Here is a 23,134-nt window from a genome sequence, read left to right as displayed (position 1 = left end):
TGTTCGACCTTTATGTTTTGTGGTGTGGAGAAAATCAAATAACTCCTGTAAAAGAAAAAATGTATTACCATGTATTTTCAAATAATTTTAATTTACATTTCAAACCTCCACTAAAAGATACATGTCAAAAGTGTGACTGTTTCCAAAATAGACTTCTGGTAGCAAATAATGATGATAAGAAAGAAATAGAATCAGAGAAGGAGCTTCACCTTAGAAAAACACAAAAAGCATGAGAAAGTTTGAAAGAAGATCAAGAAAAATGCTCTGATGATTTGTATGTAATAACTTTTGATCTCCAGAAAGCATTGGCTTTTCCAAAGTTGTCAACATCTGTAGCCTACTACAAACGCAACTTGTATGTTTATAATTTAGGGGTCCACGTTTTTAACAATGCAACTGCCTACATGTATGTCTGGCCTGAAACAGAAGGTTCGAGTGGCTCGCAAGAAATCAGCTCTTGTCTGATAAAACACTTGACTGGACATGGAAACAATGCTAAACACATTATTATGTACTCAGACTCATGTGGTGGCCAAAACAGAAATATAAAAATAGTTCTCTCTCTCATGAAATACTTACAAAATCAGACTGGAGAAACAGAAATTATTGACTTGAAATACCTCGTACCTGGACACAGCTACCTTCCAAGGTGAACAAGGTGAACCAGTTAACTGGCTGACAATGAGATGGATCAGAGTTGAGAAGGCTGAACCATTTGATTTTAAATACAAAGCTACTTTCTCATCAGAAATACCTTTTGGAATAATCAATATCAGAAGGAAAAATGAAAACAGACGTCCTTTAGAAAGCCTTGCTAATGTCACACAAGATCTTCTCTATCCAACATCAAGACCGATCACCATGGCCAAGAAGAAGGACATGATTTATCATACCATTTCAGCTTTGACTGTGGATTAGAAACAGTTACGATTCCTAGATTTCTATAAAACAGAACCAATGAACATATTTATTGAATCATATACAACTTGTACCTGTTAGCCGCAGGCGTCACGGGAAGTATGAGGACGCAGAGGAGAGCAGGCGCTCTTGTACTTTCACGTATCATGTGCCTGACGGTAAGGCTAGTTTCACACACATTCGGTTCGTTTTCGGCAAATTCTGATAAGTGTGAAACTAACTATTCCTCTTGTGATGTTATTTGTGATACGTCTTTGAAGGATTTTAAGAACTGTGTTAGCTCTACAGTGAAGTTATACTGAAGTTATACTACTTGAAGTTAATTCGGTACCGAATAGAACCGCATGGAACCGAACGCCCATTTGACTAATAAAGCAACTAATAGGAGCAACTTTTTTTATTGAAAATCAATTATATATATTCAAAGTGACAAATCCAAGGTGCTTTGAGGAACAATTTTGTGCTAGAACTTGATAAAGATAACAATCGAAATAAAAAGGAAATTCTGGAAAAATCAAAAGAAGATATGATAATTATTAATTCAATTTCAAATAAACTAATTAATGAAAAAGCTATGATAACAAAAAAGTAAATATTTCAGAGTTTTTAATAAAAGGGTACTAAAAGTTTTTATATTGTTTTTATTTGAATCTACTTGATACCCATATAAGTGAAGTGAAGTGTTTATATTAGGTACCTAGAAGTGATAAATCGGTACACCAGATCACATTTGAGGCAGAAGGGAGAGAAGCACGGAGTATTGATTGATTGATTGATTGAGTACTTTATTTATGTAGATTACAATATATACTGGCTTATACACTTGTATACAATAGAGTATAATAGATTATTGCATGTACAGCACAGAAATGAGAAGAAGAGTGACTGATGTCAAAGTAATAAGAGGTGCCGAGCTGGATACAGATCATAGGCTGGTGGCGATGGACATGAGATTGAATTTACCAGTGAAGCAGCGATCAAAAAGGTACAATAGATTGAATGTCCAGAAATTGAAAGATGAACATACTCAGGAAATATACAGTCAAAAGATTGCTGAGGAATTCAGGACATTACCAGAGGACACCAGAGATCCAGATGTATTTTGGCAAGAAATAAAGAAAGAAGTACTGAAGGCTGCAGAGCTAGCATGTGGAAAGAAAGTAGTCAACTCAAAACTGAGAAGAACAAGGTGGTGGAATGAACAGGTGAAGAGGTTGGTGAAAAGAAAGAAAGAGGCATGGAGAGCATAATCTGGCTAGTAAAAGCCAAGAGGATAGAGAAAGCTATGTCCATTATCGGAGACAGGTGAAGGAAGCAGTGCGGGAAGCAAAAGCCCAATCTTGGGAAGAGTTTGGGCATTATTTGGAGGAAAAATATAAAAATGATAGCAAGGTGTTCTGGAGAATTGTGAAGGGCTTAAGAGGGAGAAGAGTAAAGGAAGTGAGAAGTATTCGGAATGTGGATGGAGTGTTGGTGTGTGACCAGAGGGAGGTTTTGGAGACCTGGCGACAACACTATGCTGATAAGTTTGCTGGAGAGGAAGAGCCTGAAAGAGACTTTCTGCCCATTGAAGTTGAAGTGGATGAGTGAGCAAAGTAGAGATGAAGTGTGCGGCGAAATAACAGTTGACGAGGTGAGAGCAGCAATAACAGGTATGAGAAGGGGGAAGGCTGCTGGGATTGATGATATTGTACCGGAATTCATTATATTTGGAGGAGAATCAATGATTCAAGCTCTCAGAAAACTGTTTGGTCTCATTTGGGAGAGTGGTAGAATACCGACAGAATGGGAAAGAAATATTATAATTCCTATACACAAGAAAGGAAGCCAATATGAATGTGGGAGCTACCGACCTATCTGTTTGAGTGGTACAGTGTATAAACTATACACTAGAGTTTTAGAAAGAAGGCTGAAAATGGTGCTGGAACATCGGATAGAGGAGGAGCAGGCTGCCTTTAGGCCAAACAGACAGACTCATGATCATGTATTTTGCTTGAGAATGATAATAAAAAAGTGTCTGGATAGAGGAAAAGACTTGTTCCTGGCATTCCTGGATCTGAAGGCCGCGTTTGATTCTGTACCCAGAAAAGAAATATGGAAGGCACTACAAGCAAAGCAAGTCCCAAATAAATTGATGAGAGGCATAAAATCTGTGTACAGCAGTCCAAAAGGGTTTGTTAGGCTCAATGGGGAATTGTCCAACCACTTCAGCATGACAAAAGGTATTAAGCAAGGAGATAGTCTGAGTCCACTGCTCTTCATCAATTACATGGACGAGGTTCACAAAATTTGTAAGAGAAGAACCCAAAGAGCGGTAGTGGGTTATTGGAGATTACAGCCAATCATGGCTCAAGCCCTGCTCTATGCAGATGATATTGTATTGATAGAGGATACAGAAGAAAAACTCCAGAATGCAATAGTGGAAAGGAAAGAGGAGCTGGAGAGAAAAGGTATGCATCTAAATGTGGAGAAGAGCAAGGTCATGCATGTGGGAAAGACAGAAGAACAGAGGTTGGAAATCCAGTGTAATGAGAGGAGAATGGACCAGGTCAGTGAGTATGAATACCTTGGAGAAATTATAGATAGAAACGGAAGGATAGACCAAGAGGTGTTGAATAGAGTCAAGAAGGCGAACCAAGTGTATTACTCAATATGCAATACAATTGTGGGTAAGAGAGAGGTGAGCAGACATGCAAAGCTGCAAATATTCAAAACTGTGTTCTTGCCCACAATGCTGTATGGAGCAGAAAGCTGGACCACCTTGGATAAGCACATGAGTAGGGTCACAGCAGCGGAAATGCGCTACCTCAGAAGAATAGTGGGTAAAAATAGGAGAGACCGTATTCGAAATGAAACTGTGAGGCAGGACTTGGAGGTGAGGCCGGTGAGTGGGATACTGGAGGAGAGGCAGTTGAAGTGGCTGGGGCATGCAAGCAGGGTTGATGAAACAAAGCAAATAGACAGTTCCTGAAGCCAAATATATATATATATATATATATATATATATATATATATATATATATATATATATATATATATATATATATATATATATATATATATATATATATATATATATATATATATATATATATATATATATATATATATATATATATATATATATATATATATATATATATATATATATATATATATATATATATATATATATATATATATATATATATATATATATATATATATATATATATATATATATATATATATATATATATATATATATATATATATATATATATATATATATATATATATATATATATATATATATATATATATATATATATATATATATATATATATATATATATATATATATATATATATATATATATATATATATATATATATATATATATATATATATATATATATATATATATATATATATATATATATATATATATATATATATATATATATATATATATATATATATATATATATATATATATATATATATATATATATATATATATATATATATATATATATATATATATATATATATATATATATATATATATATATATATATATATATATATATATATATATATATATATATATATATATATATATATATATATATATATATATATATATATATATATATATATATATATATATATATATATATATATATATATATATATATATATATATATATATATATATATATATATATATATATATATATATATATATATATATATATATATATATATATATATATATATATATATATATATATATATATATATATATATATATATATATATATATATATATATATATATATATATATATATATATATATATATATATATATATATATATATATATATATATATATATATATATATATATATATATATATATATATATATATATATATATATATATATATATATATATATATATATATATATATATATATATATATATATATATATATATATATATATATATATATATATATATATATATATATATATATATATATATATATATATATATATATATATATATATATATATATATATATATATATATATATATATATATATATATATATATATAGTAATACACAATTACACGTGTGACAAATGTATATTATCGATGCCTTCAATTTCCTCCTCGATTTCGACCTGATTTTTGTGACTGCCAACTCCCGAACAGTTTATCATTTTCGTTTACATTTTCGTTTTCGTTTACCGAATCGTTTACGATTTTGTTACCACGAATGAAGGATATCGACAGTGAAGCTTCCTTATTTAGTGTTGTTTTTGGACAGTTATTTTGAAGTTTTATAGATAATAAACAAAGCCTAATAAACAAACAATAGATGGCGATTTAAATTCCGATGATATAGGACAAATATTGTTTTGTGATTCTGAAATTGATGAGGATAGTGGTTCAATTCACAACAGTGACATTGCTTCAAATACAGGTGAAGAGGTTGGTGAAAAGAAAGAAAGAGGCATGGAGAGCATATCTGGCTAGTAAAAGCCAAGAGGATAGAGAAAGCTATGTCCATTGTCGGAGACAGGTGAAGGAAGCAGTGCGGGAAGCAAACGCCCAATCTTGGGAAGAGTTTGGGCATGATTTGGAGGAAAAATATAAAAATGATAGCAAGGTGTTCTGGAGAATTGTGAAGGGCTTAAGAGGGAGAAGAGTAAAGGAAGTGAGAAGTATTCGGAATGTGGATGGAGTGTTGGTGTGTGACCAGAGGGAGGTTTTGGAGACCTGGCGACAACACTATGCTGATAAGTTTGCTGGAGAGGAAGAGCCTGAAGAGACTTTCTGCCCATTGAAGTTGAAGTGGATGAGCAGAGTAGAGATGAAGTGTGCGGCGAAATAACAGTTGACGAGGTGAGAGCAGCAATAACAGGTATGAGAAGGGGGAAGGCTGCTGGGATTGATGATATTGTACCGGAATTCATTATATTTGGAGGAGAATCAATGATTCAAGCTCTCAGAAAACTGTTTGGTCTCATTTGGGAGAGTGGTAGAATACCGACAGAATGGGAAAGAAATATTATAATTCCTATACACAAGAAAGGAAGCCAATATGAATGTGGGAGCTACCGACCTATCTGTTTGAGTGGTACAGTGTATAAACTATACACTAGAGTTTTACAGGAGCAGGCTGCCTTTAGGCCAAACAGACAGACTCATGATCATGTATTTTGCTTGAGAATGATAATAAAAAAGTGTCTGGATAGAGGAAAAGACTTGTTCCTGGCATTCCTGGATCTGAAGGCCGCGTTTGATTCTGTACCCAGAAAAGAAATATGGAAGGCACTACAAGCAAAGCAAGTCCCAAATAAATTGATGAGAGGCATAAAATCTGTGTACAGCAGTCCAAAAGGGTTTGTTAGGCTCAATGGGGAATTGTCCAACCACTTCAGCATGACAAAAGGTATTAAGCAAGGAGATAGTCTGAGTCCACTGCTCTTCATCAATTACATGGACGAGGTTCACAAAATTTGTAAGAGAAGAACCCAAAGAGCGGTAGTGGGTTATTGGAGATTACAGCCAATCATGGCTCAAGCCCTGCTCTATGCAGATGATATTGTATTGATAGAGGATACAGAAGAAAAACTCCAGAATGCAATAGTGGAAAGGAAAGAGGAGCTGGAGAGAAAAGGTATGCATCTAAATGTGGAGAAGAGCAAGGTCATGCATGTGGGAAAGACAGAAGAACAGAGGTTGGAAATCCAGTGTAATGAGAGGAGAATGGACCAGGTCAGTGAGTATGAATACCTTGGAGAAATTATAGATAGAAACGGAAGGATACACCAAGAGGTGTTGAATAGAGTCAAGAAGGCGAACCAAGTGTATTACTCAATATGCAATACAATTGTGGGTAAGAGAGAGGTGAGCAGACATGCAAAGCTGCAAATATTCAAAACTGTGTTCTTGCCCACAATGCTGTATGGAGCAGAAAGCTGGACCACCTTGGATAAGCACATGAGTAGGGTCACAGCAGCGGAAATGCGCTACCTCAGAAGAATAGTGGGTAAAAATAGGAGAGACCGTATTCGAAATGAAACTGTGAGGCAGGACTTGGAGGTGAGGCCGGTGAGTGGGATACTGGAGGAGAGGCAGTTGAAGTGGCTGGGGCATGCAAGCAGGGCTGATGAAACAAAGAAAATAAGACAGTTCCATGAAGCCAAACCGGAGGGAAAAAGACCAAGGGGCAGACCACGGCTAGCATACCAGGATTATATGGAGAGGTTGGGGGAGATGCGAGGAAGGAGTTGGCGGGAGATGCGGAGAATGATGGGCGATAGACTGGAGTGGAGACCGAGGACCAAAACCACCCGACGCTGAGAGGCAGAAGGGTTCGATGGAGAAGAAGAAGAAGTGAGATCATCAACCATTCAATGGGATGAAGGGCTAGCTCTATGGTTCAAATCAAGTTTTATTCAATGTCAAAAGATTGTATGTTTAACCAACGTGGTTCTAAAGATAGCAAAATTTGTATATATTTTTTATTTGGTCAAGTGTCAAATAAACCTATTTGAATAAAAGATATAAAATAGAAATATCAACTGAAATCGGTGGATTTAATTTTCTTTAAAAGCAGTGTTATCTCTTGAAATTGTCACATAATGTCAATACTGAATTTTGTATGTGACCTGGCACTGGCTTATGTACTGATGTAGCCTACTCTGGCTCAAATAAAATCATTGAATCACATTGGTCATTGATATTTTGGGCAATTTAAATTGGGCTATTAGGCTTGAAATTCACCTATCAAATGGGAGTATTCCCAATATATATATATATATATATATATATATATATATATATATATATATATATATATATATATATATATATATATATATATATATATATATATATATATATATATATATATATATATATATATATATATATATATATATAGTAATACACAATTACACGTGTGACAAATGTATATTATCGATGCCTTCAATTTCCTCCTCGATTTCGACCTGATTTTTGTGACTGCCAACTCCCGAACATACCGTTTACGATTTTGTTACCACGAATGAAGGATATCGACAGTGAAGCTTCCTTATTTAGTGTTGTTTTTGGACAGTTATTTTGAAGTTTTATAGATAATAAACAAAGCCTAATAAACAAACAATAGATGGCGATTTAAATTCCGATGATATAGGACAAATATTGTTTTGTGATTCTGAAATTGATGAGGATAGTGGTTCAATTCACAACAGTGACATTGCTTCAAATATAGGTGAAGAATTTGAGAATTTAATACAAGATGAATTAGGAGACAATCATGAAGAATACAGTGATTATGAAATAGAGTCTAATGAAGTTACAGAAGATGAAACAAATGAGGAAGTGGGTGCATTCGAACAATTACAAGAAGTTGAAGAAATGGATGCTTTTTATTTACTGCAAAACTTGTACTAGCAATCCTGGGCTGCATATTGGTGTTTGTTTTGAGAAGTACTATTCATCAATAAAAATCAAAGACTAAGATAAACGAGAAAAAGTTTTTGTCTGGATGTAGCATGACTGGAAAGTCCTACTTTGTAACTATACTGTCCACCGCTCGTAACTTGTCTTCTGAGGTCTGAGGCGTAGGGGGAAAATGAACGAGTGGCGCCATGTTGTTGACGACTCGGTAGTGTGACTACAAACCGTGCTCACTAATAAAGCTATTCACCATTCAGCTTTCAGTTTTGTTTCCGCAGCTGACCAGAGTAAACGTCGAAATGTTGTGTTATTTTTTTCATTAAGTTAGTAGCCGTTTTAAAATAGTTATTAAAATAGTTATAGCGATTTATTAAATTAGTTTTATAATTGTTATAGTGATTTTGTGGAACTAGCATTTTTATAATGTCACAGACTGGGGAAACTTCTAATTGTCACGACATGGATGTACATTTAAATTTATTTTTATTAAAAAATATGTTGGATGAACAATATAGAAAACCAATAGAGAGTAACTTAACCATTATCCCTGTTATATTGTCATAAAATCCACCCTTTTTAGTACATCATATAATAAGTCTAAGCGAAGTGATATTCAGAAAAAACAATGATTTTTTTAGTTTCATCGAAAAAGTTGAATTCTGAGTTGAAAGTTGAACTTGAATCTTAAACTCTATTATTTTATGTAACGACTAAAAAAGTTAGGATGTAATTTTACTTATAGATCGCTGGTTAAATTACAAATTTGGTGGGATGGAAATTGCTCAATTATTACATTTCGTCCCTGTAATTGCAAAAGGGCGTATCGTCGGTGTACTGAAAAAGTGACCACTGGTCACTTTTTGCCGAAATTGGGGTTTTGTGACCAACAGTACAATACTACGGTAAACTTTCCATGGAAAAATGCTCAAGTCGATATCTCAACGTCTAAGGGCCTAAAAAGCATAAAAATTGTTTTGACCAAGTCTCTGTTTCAAGATTATTATGCAGCTGTAAATGACCATCTGGATTTGATCATTTTCTACTGATGTAACCTTTAATAGAACAATACTACAAGTAGTTCTGCCCAAGTCAACTTGATAACTTTCTCATGCAATGATCTCTGCGTTTTTCTTGTGACCAACTTGACTTGGTCAATTTTTGTTGGTTGATATTTTGTAGAATTGTACAAAGGCTGCAGAAGTGTAAGTTCATGTTTCTTGTTGCTTCAGTTTGATTTTTATGTAGTTTAAAAAGGATGAGCAGTTGTAAACCATTTTATAGTCAACGAGGATCTAAATTAGTAGATCTTGCAGCAAAGCAGATAGAAAATGAAGCAGCTGATAGAGGTAAGAACACTGTTTTTATTACAATGCTGCATGGAAATCAAATTTTGAGGTTAGTTTCGTATATTATTATTATTTTGTGTTTCTAAATAGAATTCTCTACTAATAATACAGTCATCGTTGTCTATAACACTGTTTGTTGTCAGAAAAGATATTACATAATAAGCCTAAGCAAGCTTGGTTTGTTTTTTCTCAGATTGTGAGGCAGCAGAAATTGAAGGGCCTAGCAGTAACAACCCAATCTCAACTTTGGAACATGAATTGATAGAACTGGGTGTGATAAAGGCCAAAAATGAAGAAGATTTTACTTATAAGGGTAAGGATAATGTTTTCACTGTTATTTATTGCTCTCTGTTACAGACAAATTAATATTGTTCACTGTTTTTTGTCAGAAGATTGTTTTCCACCAATTGGCCTAAGCATTCTTGGTTTGTTTTTTCTCAGATGGTGAGCCAACAGAAATTGCAGAGTCGAACAGTAGCAACCCAATCTCAACTTTGGAACCAGAATTAATAGAACTGGTGTGGTACAGGCCGAAAATAGAGCAGATGTTACTGATAAAGGTAGAAAAAATGTTTTCACTGTTATTCATTGCTCACTGTTACAGTCAAATATTGTTTACTATTTGTTGTCAGAAGAAATGTTATTCAATAATAAGCCTAAGCAAGCTTGGTTTGTTTTTTCTCAGATGGTGAGCAAGCAGAAATTGTAAGGACTAGCAATACCAATCCCATTTCAACTTCGGAACTAGAATTGATAGAACTGGTGGTGATACAGGCCGAAAATGGAGCAGATATTACTGATAAAGGTAGAAAAAATGTTTTCACTGTTATTCTTTGCTCACTGTTACAGTCAAATATTGTTTACTGTTTGTTGTCAGAAGAAATGTTATTCAATAATAACATATTTGACTGTAACAGTGAGCAAAGAATAACAGTGAAAACATTTTTTCTACCTTTATCAGTAATATCTGCTCCATTTTCGGCCTGTATCACCACCAGTTCTATCAATTCTAGTTCCGAAGTTGAAATGGGATTGGTATTGCTAGTCCTTACAATTTCTGCTTGCTCACCATCTGAGATAAAACAAACCAAGCTTGCTTAGGCTTATTATTGAATAACATTTCTTCTGACAACAAATAGTAAACAATATTTGACTGAAATCATTGCCTGGGCAAGAACTCCAACTTAGGCTTCATCAACCAGAAGCATCCTCAATAAAGTAAATTATTATACTCAAGCTAACTTCAAGCCTGAATTTTGGAAAATAGTAGGCTATGTCTTATCCAATAAATAACTTTTCAACTTCCATTCTACTGGGTTTTCTACTGTTGCAGGGGTAACCCTATCTGAATAATAATTTTATAAAAAGTTAATAATTTGAGCTGTCAATTCTTCACCTATTAAATAGAATGATTGTTCTTATTGTTGCAGATGAGTTGTTCCTACCTGTTGCTGAGGATGCTATTCTACTAGAAGTCGACAATCTACCACTTTTTGCTATAGAGGAAATCAACGAACAAGCAGTTGAAATACCTAGTATTCTTCCATCCAAGAAAGAGGAACTACCTACTGCTAGACCTAGTCGAGAAAAGAAGACACGAGGAAGGGAAAAAATTCAGGATATTTTGAAACAGACTGATGATAGCATAAATGACCGTTTATATTCTTCTGATTCAGATAATTATCTGCCTAGTTCGAGCTCCAGTGACGAAGAATCTCCAGCTCCAAGAGTTCTAGAAGATACTATTGTTGAAGACAACACTTGCTCAGAAAAAAAGAAACGTTGGAAAGGTGAAAATATAAATCCAAGGGACTGGGAGAGAAATGTCTCTGCAGCTAAAAGAATGAGAGGAGAAGCCTATTTTGGATTGAAAAAGCTACAATATGAAGATGGCCCAAAATATAGGTTTAATAATGAGAGGAAGGAAAGAGAACTTTTAGGAAGATGCAGTTGCAAAAATGGAAAAAACTTGTGTAACAAAATAACAGATCAGGACAGAAACAAGTTGTTCACAAATTTTTGGAAAAATATTGATAATTGGGAAACAAAGCGAGCTGTTGTTGTATCATTAGTGGATAAATCTGAACCAAACTACCGGCGTAGAGACACTGACATTGAAAATGCCCGAAAAAATGTGGCTTTTCAATACCACCTCAAAATGGGCAATGAAAAGATAAAAGTATGCAAGAAGATGTTCTTGAATACATTTTGTCTGGGGGAAAAGTCAGTAAGATCATGGGTACTGAAAGGGTTACTTGACCAACCAGTTCAAACAGCAATCATCCAAGATGAACCTCAGCCCATGATTGAGAATGCTAATCTTTCTGAGCAATCAAAAAAATATACTGAAAAGAGGGATGGGATCCGTCAGTTTTTGAATTCTCTTCCTAAAATGGAATCTCATTATTGTAGAGCTAAAACATCAAAGGAGTACCTGGAACCTAATTGGGAAAGTAAATCTCAATTATTTAGGGAATATTCACGTGTCTGTTCTGAGAAGAGCACTGAACCTGCCTCACGAGCTCTTTTTTATAGAGTTTTCATTTCAATGAAGTTAGGATTCTTCTCACCTAAGAAGGATCAGTGTTAAATGTGTATTTAACATAAATTGGGGAAGATTTCTGAAGAAGAGTTCATGAAACATCAAAACAGGAAAAAAGGAGCTAGAAAAGAGAAGGACATTGACAAGAAGAAGTCAGAAGAGAACAGCAATTCATTGGTGGTTACAGTGGATGTTCAAAAGGTTCTAACATGTCCCAACATTAGAGCATCGTCATCCTATTATAAAACTAAACTTAAAGTACACAACTATTCTATTTTCAATCTAGCAAATCATGATGTCACATGTTACATCTGGCACGAGGGAAATGGGCAACTGGACGGTGATGTCTTCGCCTCGATGTTAGTAAGATACCTCAATAAACAAAAAGAACATAATCCAAATATAAATTAAGTTATAATTTGGAGTGACGGTTGTACCAACCAGAACCGATGCGAAACAGTGGCTAACGCTCTCTTGTATTTTTCTGTTAAAAACAAAATTACAGTTTTCCAAAAATATCTCGAGGTGGGACACACCCAGATGGAGGTGGACAGTGTCCACAGCTTGATTGAACAAAAAATAAAAAAACGCGAGCACTTTGTACCAGCTGATTACGTTAGGGATATCAGGGATGCGAGAAAGGAACCAAGGCCATATCATGTAGAAACACTCAATTATAAAGACTTCTTCAAGTTTTCTGATGGGTACTATAAAAGTATTCGGCCAGGAAATAAAAAAGGCGATCCCTATGTGACTGATCTAAGGTGCCTCAAGTACACATCTGATGGCCATATTTGGTACAAATTGGATTTTTGTGAAGAATGGCAGTTACTAACTAGGCGACCGAAATCAATCTCCAAAGTTTACTGTGAAATCAAATCTCTTTACACGAAGCCAGTTCCTATAACTGCAAGAAAATTTAGGGACTTGCAGGACCTGAAAAACCTTATGGAAGACGATTATCATTTTTTCTACGATAATTTATGCCATGAAGATTAATTATAATTAATCTTCATGGCATAAATAGTTGGCATTTGGCTAGTGGCATTAATCTAGTAGGCAATAGACTACTAGAATTAGAATTAGCCTACTACTAGAATTATTTTTCTGAAAGAGAAATAATTTGAAAGAAAACTCTAGTAGAAGGCTAATTCTACTATTCTAGTAGTCTATTAAATAATTATCCACGAGACTAGAGACTACTAGAATTATAATTAGCCTAATACTATAATAATGTTTCTTTCATGTACTTGTAATAACTTGTTTCACAAGCTAGTCTAATGATAAATGGAATGAAATATTGATGAAAAAGATAAGAGAATAGCCTCCATCATAGATAGTGAGAACCTATTTGTAGATTATTGATTGATGTGTTATTTGATCAACTTCATGATAAAATAAAACCCAATTTGAAGTTGTCTATTGCACTTTAATAACATTCAAGATACTGGACCGGTTTCGTTGCCTAACTGGTCACATGAAAATGTACTGTTGAAAATGTAACCAGTTGAGCCACGAAACATGTCCAGTATCTTGAATGTTATTAAAGTGGAATATTGGACAACTTCAAATTGTGTTTTATTTTAGATGATGAAAAAGTAAGTAGGTAAGAAAATAAAAAGTAGGTAATGAAAAAGTAAGTAGGTAAGAAAATAAAAAGTAATTCATTCTGCATAAATGTTTTGCCAAAAATGTACTTCTTACAAACGAAAATTTATTCTCCCAGCTTTGTCTTTTATTCTGTAAGTATTCATTTATTAGTTCCTGGTCTATAGGCTGAATAATATTTAGTTATATATATTATTTCGAATTATTATAGGAAAAAGAAGTGTTACTTGTGTTTCATTATCTCTTACATCTCAGGATTTGTATAATATACCAAACTCTCATAGATTCAAGTGAAAGTCAAGAATTCATAATTATTTTTTCAAGTTTACACTAATTTATAATAAAAAGAAAGATAAAAACCTTGAAGTTTGCTTTTTATTGATATTTTTCCTCATCTGAATCAAGAGTTCTAAAAGAACCATTTCATTATTAAAGTCGTATGTTAACAAAAATTTCTCTACTTTGAATCAAATTGTCTTATGTCTGTGTCAAAATGTCGTATGTAAATATATACTGGTAGTTTCAATTACAAAAAGTCGTAAGTGCATGAAAAACACAAAATGCGTAAAGTTAAAGCTATAAATACCATACAATATCATATTACATAACAAATATAAGCTCCAGAATCATTTCAGAAGTTATTGAATGGAAGAGTAATATTTTATAAAGTTTTTTTGCTCTCCTGAAAAGTGGCATTTTTGACATACGACTATTTGCAATTACAGGGACGATTTGGCGAAGGCAAATAGACCACAGCGTTTGTGTACTCGCTACCTGGCTCTCCAGTGTCATATGTCACGCCTAAAACTAGATCGACTGCATTTCTTCCAGAGGCCAAGTTACGAGCGGTGGACAGTACAGGGTGGGTGAAAAGTCCAAGAACGGCTACCCGTTCTCGAAAGGTTAACCGAAAGGTTACCTTTTCGCTGCGTAATTCGACTACGGTCGAATAGACAATTTATCCCTTGAGTGGGTAATTCGACTTTAGTCAACATCAATTAAAAAATTTCTCCTTTGGCAGCGATTTTCGACTGAAATCCCAAGTGAGGAAAATTATTTCATTTCATGTCTGTATCGTGCTGCAGCCTAGTGAGATGCTTGCAAACTAGGAGAAGTCACATGTGTTTGTTTATGTTTTCAAGGCAGTGGGCAGTGTAAAAGACATCCGCGGCGTGTTTGGATATTATTTCTAACGCTTTATTTTGTGTTTAGTTTTCTACAAAGTTCATTAAATTATAGTTATAGTGTAAAAGTAGTGAAAATAGTGTACAATAGTGTTTAGGTGATAGTGTAAAACTCATTAGTAGTGAATGAAGGAACATTTTTGTTAGGTAAAGTACAACATTGTTATTAGGTTATATTCTTTCTAAAAATGGCAAGCCCTTTGTTGGACAATGACATTCTAAACTATTTGGAGACCAATGAAGATTCAGATATAGATTACGAACTTTCATCTAATGATGAATAAGACAATTCAGATGATGAAACAATTGAAGAAAGTATCCCTGTAGCAGGTTCGTCGTCTTGTAGTGGTAGCCGCCATAAGAAAACAATAGCCAGTGACATTACATGGAGTACTGTAAACGTTTCTGATGGTCCTCATTTGATATTAGACAGCATTCCACAATATTCTGGACAATCTTCTATAAAATTCCCAAAACACCTAACTCCCACAGAATCATTTCATTTATATTTTCCTGAAGAAATTTATGAACATTTTGCTGAACAAAGTAACATATATGCCTTGCAATGTGTTGATGCTACCTATGGCATACCAAAGAGGTCTAGACTCCATCAATTAGAAGAATTCACAGCAAATCAAATTCAAGCTTTTGTTGCAGCTCAAATTGGGATGGGTCTAACAAAAAAACCAGCTGAGGACTCATTTTTTCAGGATAGTTTTTGGTTGACAAAAACCCCTGGTGTTAGTAGAATTTTCAAAAGAGACAGCTACAGACTTCTAAAAACATTTATCATTTCAACGACAATGTTAATCAAATCCCTAAAGGACAGGTAGGATACGACAAATTATTCAAGGTTAGGCCTCTGCTTGACATCACATCCAAAAAATATATGGAGAGCTACACTCCTGGTCCAGCCATTGCCATTGATGAAAGCATGGTAGAATTCAAAGGTAGGCTTTCATTCAAGCAGTACCTCCCCTCCCTCCAAACCCTCTTCTAAATGGGGAATAAAGGTGTGGTCCATGTGTGATTCATCTAATGGTTTTATGCTAAAATTCAGGATCTACACAGGGAAAGAGACAATGAATACTGATGATGGACTAGGAGCAAGGGTTGTGAAAGACCTGATTTCAGACCTCACATTCAGTGGTAGGACAATTTATATGGTCAATTTTTATAGTAGTGTAGGATTGTTCAGTGACTTGAAGGACTTAGGTCTTGGTGCATGTGGGACAGTGAGGGCTAATAGGAAACATCTCCAAGCCAGTATGAGAACATTGAAACAAAAAAAGGGGGAATTGCCAGCTATGTGGATAAATGAAGATAAGTCTGTTATTGCATGTACCTGGCAGGACACAGGGAAAGTAAATATGTTGTCCACTGTGGGGGATACGAATGTAACAGTTGTGACCAGTCGCTCAAAAAGTGGGGATAGGAGACAAATGAAACCAAACATTCAAATTTTATACAATAAAATGGGTGGGGTCGATCTTTTCGACAAATTTTCAACTACTTATCGTAATGCTCACAAGAGCATGAAATGGTACCAGCCAATCTGGCACTTCTTGATTGGAGTTAGGTTAGTAAATGGCTGCATTGCCTATAACATGCAGGAAAATGTGAAACCTCTGACTCACAAACAATTTCGAGAAGCAGTAATTGATGGTTTGCTAAAAAATCATGAAATGATCACCCCAAAAGTTTGCCGTGGCAGGAGGTTGAGCGATCCCCTATCTACTCAACGTTTGTCTGGTAGGATTCATTTCATTGACCAATTTCCTGACAAGTCGCATAAACCAAATTGTGCAGTTTGTGCTATTATGCCATCATCCTGCAAAATGAAAGGGAAAGGTGCATGTAAGAGAAAAAAACCACCTATTTTTGCAAGACCTGTGCTGATAATCCTCCATTATGCATTGTTCCATGCTTCGAAACCTATCACTCCAAAAGAGATTTCAAAAAAGTATGCAAATGCTAAGAAATAAGTTGATACAAAAAATTTAAATATTGGATAGTTGAAATAAGCAGTTTTAGGATACGGCTACTGATAGGAATTAGTGATTGGGGATAGAAGATTAGGATCAATTTTGGGGTTAGTGAATAATTTATAATGAAAATAAGTAGAGTAGATAGTGGAGATGTGTTATCACCTGAGTTAGGAAATGGAGAAACAATGTTGTGATAGTGCAAAAAACATGATGATAGTCGAATCTTGTGATGCCTCCAAAAGCTGATTTTGCGGATCTAATGTAGTGGTGAGTTATCAAATTTTTGTGAGCATGCTATTACTTTATTGTTAGTAGATGTACCATATGAATAATTTATAATACTATTAAATTTCTTACATTTCTGAACGATTCCAGAGAAAAACCCACTTACTATCATTATTTGACATCCAGCAAAATTTTATAATCGTAAAGCTAAATTACAAGAAAAAAAAAAAAAATGACCAAAAATGAAGGGGGGAATATATTTTATGCATTTTTTTCACATAATATGGTACTCCAAGAGGTAACAATGGATAATAATAAGAGAAAAAATGAATAAAAGAAAAAAAATTACCCTTCATAATTACAATTTATGGAAGATGACTTGAAAAAAATTACGGAGCGAAGCCTACATTAGTTTCATCATTTGCACGCATATCGATATCTCTATCCGTTCAGGAGATATTCACATTATTAATCAATATCATGCATATCAGAAATGAAATACATGTGAGTAGTATTGATTAATAATGTGAATATCTTCTGAACGGTTTGAGATATCGATTTGCGGCTTTCACCATTCAATTTTTCTTGAAATTTTGAAAAAATCATTCAGGTAAGTTCATAATATTCCAAGTAGACTAAACAATAGTTACGGTATTAACTTACTAGTAGAGTTTTGTAGCCCAATCGAAATCAAATAAAACGTTAAACACATTATGTACACTCTTGATGTATTTCGTTTCAACATAATGTAGGCTACCATTCGGTAAACTATCTATTGATTTGGTGATTTGAAATACGCATTAATTTCACGTACGCTAATAAATGAAAATTCCAATACCAATACACTAGGTAGGCTTTGCCTTATAGCTTAGTACCTTTGTGTAGGCCTACCAAACAAAAAACTATTTGTCTCAAGAAATTATCAATATTAATAATAATTCAATTAGTTTTAAAACTGCAATTTTCAAAGTGCACAGTCAAATATTCAAATGTTTACAATTGCCGGTTTCAGCTCATCTCATACCACCGCTCTGAATCAGTTTGCTTTCATTACTGTGGAGATACTGTGTGATTATCCATTTAATCAATTGTTTTTTTTAAAACACCAATCATCTTCTATTATATTCAGAATCTGCACAAACCAAACAGGTAAATTGTGTTCATAATATTTTAAGTAGACTAAACAATATTTATTGACTTACTGTAGAGTTTTGTAGCCTAATCGAAATCAAATAGCAACTAAGTTACACGCTTTCGATATGTCTTTTATTTCATTTCAACATTATGTAGGCTACATCTAGTCACCACCCATTGAATTCGATTATAGCTGAAACCAGCCAGAATAATCTGACATTGTCAAAAATCATCCCCTATTTTTTAACAACGAAATTTTGGAGTAGTTTTTTTGAAAAATTCTGAATTTTTTATTGTTGTTTTTTTTGTTCATCTTGAGTGGAATCTGGTGGAATGGGCGATTTTCGATTTTTTTCCTTTTTTTTGGGTTGAAATTTAGGGGTTAAATTCTTTGTTGTTGAGGTATTGGAATTATAATAGTAGAATTTTCTCAACGAGGATCGAGAGATTGCTTTAAGGCGATGAAAAAACATATTTGGCATTTTTTTCTAAAATCAACCCCTATAGAGTTATTGAAAACTTCCGGAACACTAAAAACCACCCCTAAAATCAGCTCTCTGACTAAATGAGATAAATTTGGTTTTGATGGGTGAAACTAGAAGAGAACGTTGGCGCATTGAAAGATCTGTGTCGATGAAAGACAACCGATCAAAAAAGTGTCGGGAGTGGTCTTTTTGGGGGTTGAAATTTTGACATTTATCAAATTTTCATATTTTTGGAAAATTAGAAACCCTATCTTGTAGAGTTTTCAAAAGTGAACATTTTATGTGAATTAACTTTTTCACGATTAATCAACCTTTCCGGAGTTATTAGCATTTTTTGAAAAATTCAAAATGGCGGATTTCAAAATAATTTGAAATAATTGAATTTTGAAAATTTTGACATAATGAGCTTAGATTTTTGAACAAATAACTCCTTAGACGCGAAACTGTAGGAACAACCCTTATGAAGATAGGGAGGAAAAATGAGTGCAGAAAACGCCAGAAATTGAGAAAATTCAGTAACTCTGAGACAATCGAGCCCATTAAACAATCAGATGGGCAAGCGAAGCAACCATCTTTTGGATGGGCATTCAATCCACCTTCAAACTTTGGCGAGCGGAGCGAGCCACCCAGCGAGCGAAGCGAGCCTGTCTACCTCTCCTTCGAACTTTGGCGAGCCACTTAGCAAGGGAAGCCAGTCCGTTCACTCCACCCTTAAACTTTGGCGAGCGGAGCGAGCCACTCGGCAAGCAAAGGAAGCCTGACCACCCTTTGTTTCAAACTTTGGCGAGCGGAGCGAGCCGCTAACTTTACTTTTAATTTTTGCCGAGCGCAGCGAGCCACTCAGCAAGCGAAGCGAGCCAGAATCAAGCCATGAATAAACATAAAACATGACACTGGTCAAGCGAAGCAAGCCTTTCCACTTCAGTTTCAACATTGATGTGTGGAGGGAGAATTTGGCCAATAGTGTAGTCATGACAGACAGTAGTTCAGATGTGATGTATCAATAGTACTTCATGTCACAAGTCTGTTAATGATAATTTACAGCATTATACACAGATAATCTTACAACTTATACCATAAAAACATTCCAAACAACCCGACAGGGCAACCGGCCGGGGGTGCAGGGGGCGGAGCCCCTGCCGATACGCGAAGCGCCGAGTTTTGAAAAAGAAATTATAATCGGGGGCGGGCTGCTGAGGGCCACTGAGTGTTCGGAGGGATTGATGAGCTTTTTGGAGAGGTTTAATGGTGGCTGTTGAGAACCGGTCATCGGATACCATGATTCCTATAATCAAGGAGTACTTACATAGAACCAGACTCAACAATCGTGTCGGACTATTGGAAAGCTTATGATTGTTTAAAAGGAGAAGGCGTTGATCACTTGAGAGTGAACCACAAAATGAATTTTGCTGTCCCACTTTGAGGAGCTCACACGAACAAGATTGAAGCTTCTTAGAAATTACAGCCTACTGTGGGACAATAATTGTCCATGACTTATTCATGAATTATTCATGACTGTGGTGACACATGATTTTGTGTCAGAAGAGAGCTTTGCAAACAACTTTCAATCTGGGTAAAATGGTTTCCTGCAAGCCATTCTTTAAAAGAACGGCGACTTGACTCTGCCCTGTATATTCATGCTGCTGGCTCTGACATATTTATCAAAGATAACATGAAACAATTAGATCCAAGATGCGATTTACATGAGCACTATACTAGAGAGTACCATCAAATAAATACAGGGCGGGTACAACTCTCAAAAAAGCAAAAGATGTATATATACCGCAATAAAATTATTTAATAAACTACCTGAGAGTACCCGTAATAAAAATTCTAAATCGATCAAGTTCACAATTTCTAAATTATTCAAAGATAGGGTTTTTTATTCGATTGAGATGATGGCAACTGAAATTTCATTTTAATATTTGAAGACGTCTATTATAATAATTGTCCAAAATATCATACAAACAATACAGCAAAGATTTAGATGATATAAAAGTTTCGTATTCAATGATAATCAAAATAAGTTTTCCAATAATTATTCGATTCAGTCGTTGAATATAATATTTTATCAGTTTATCTATATTCCTTGATTAATATTTCACAAAATTCGGATGTGTTGAATTGACAGTGCCTTATATAACTGTGAAGAAAACCAAGTACCCATATAAATAATCACCATATAACGTTTTAGCCTATTATGTGTATTATTCTATGTTAATTATTTTCTGTGCTTGTATCAAGTATTCAAATGACTACTTGTACAAAATTTGTATGACTATATATTCTGACTTTGCCTTGTTTACAATTTTTTGTATTGTTGGCTGTAAATATAAATTGAATTTGAATTCTTGGGCGCGGCAAAGGCAACTTTGCGTTGCAACTTTGTCTGACACATCGTCAGGAAGAAAGCTTTACTTCCTGGCTATTTATCGAAGTATGTATTCATGAAATCATGCAAATTGAGGAAAGTTGACTGCTTAACAGTTTTGTAAGGAAGCAGGAAATTTATATGACCCTGGAAAGCCAAAATATGAGGAATCCGATGATACTGATGATCTGGAATTCATTGATATGAACTGAATTAGTATTTGATCAGAACTAATGGGCCCCAAAGCTTATGGTAGTGATTGATTCAAAATCAACACTATTGTTTGAAATTCTTTCTTTTTTTGCTCCTTCAACTAAATTTAGCTTATTGTTTGTTTCAGAGATGCCACGAGATTATAAATGACAATCAGTGTCAAGGAAATATGTGGATTACACTGCGGAAAAGCTGGAGGAGTGTCTGAAAGCTGTATGGACCAAAGAAATGACTCAACGTCAGACAGCAGAACACTTCAACATCCCCAGATGAACAGATATAAATACATTGAAAGGTGGTGAGAAAAAAACATGGTCATCCATTTACGTTCAATGAAGAGGAAGAAAACAATTTTGTGACATTCAGTGAATTTGGATTCCCTCTAGGCATCTTCGACTTGAAAATGGCAGTCAAAAACTATTTTTCTCGAGTAGGGCGTATTTTTCGCAAATTCAAAAACAACACTCCAGGAGTGGAATGGGCTATGAGTTTTCACAAACATCACAATAAGCTTTCAGCAAGACTGGCAACAAATATCAAAAGGGCAATAGCTAGTATAAATGAAGGGATTCTGGAATTTCAACGAGACAAATTTAACAGATAAACCCGCTAAGAAAAAAGTTTTATGTAAAAGGGGAATGAAATATCCAGAAAGGATATGTAATACTTCAAAGAGTAGCATTTCACTCATGATTTGTGGCAATGATATTGGATAGAGTCCTTCCTCCATATGTGGCCTACAAAGCTCAAAACCTCTGGAATTTGTACTGAAAATGGGCCACTGGCTTTTTTTTAATAAATAAATGGTAATTTCCCAAAAAAAAAACTAAAACTACCACATTAATTACATAAAATATTGGATATTTTACAATTACATAAAATGGTTAGTTTCATAAATTTCTTATACTCCATTAGACTGCAGGTATAATGTTTGCCAGAGTGGTTGGTTCAATGCAATATGCTTTGAAGATTGATTTGAAACTATATTGTTGAGAAGACTAAAAAAAAAACAGAAAGGGAAAAAGTTTGTGGTGTGTAATAATTTATCATCACACTTCTTTGTTAACACTTTGGCTACCATGTTTACAATATAATATAAATATGGTCACAACTAAGTTTCATGACAGCCCATGTGTGCAAAACTTGGACACATTCATTGATATGCACAGCCCATGTGTCCAGATTTTGTACACATTCCAAGCTATTTCAATAGGGAACATCCGTCTGTGTCCATATTCTGCACACAGCTTCATAGATCGGGCCCTGGCCAATAGAAATATGCTACTGGTCTCGTGCAGTTGGTATCACTGGGTGTGATTCTAACCTCAATTTGAAATCACCTGTTTTCATGTCACTAGTAGTGTTTCAAGCAAGGAGCTTGAATATAGTTAACTGGTTTACTATATTCTAGCTCGTTGGTTTCAAGTGTGTGTTTTCTACTGGTAAACAAGCCATGAATATCGGAAGTTTTGATTGTTTATTGTTGTTTGCATTGAGTTACCGGGTTTATCGCATATAAAATCGTGTATAATAAATTCCTAACTTGGTAATTTATTTGTTCTATTGACTTTTTTGTTTTTATTTTATGACAGTTTTATGAATAATGGATAGACTTAGTAATGAAGAGGTTAGGCGATGTTTAGAATCATCTAGTGAT

General features: G+C 34.3%; 1 protein-coding gene across 2 annotated transcripts in view; it reads right to left on the bottom strand.

Annotated features, from left to right (window-relative positions):
* Positions 1-23,134, bottom strand: part of LOC111056885 (Hermansky-Pudlak syndrome 3 protein homolog) — an 86,062-nt gene that overhangs the window by 27,135 nt on the left and 35,793 nt on the right. The gene's annotated exons all lie outside the window — the stretch shown is intronic.

Source organism: Nilaparvata lugens, chromosome 1 (assembly GCF_014356525.2).
Source record: "Nilaparvata lugens isolate BPH chromosome 1, ASM1435652v1, whole genome shotgun sequence".
Lineage (NCBI taxonomy): Eukaryota > Metazoa > Arthropoda > Insecta > Hemiptera > Delphacidae > Nilaparvata > Nilaparvata lugens.
This window is presented reverse-complemented; position numbering and strand designations above follow the sequence as displayed.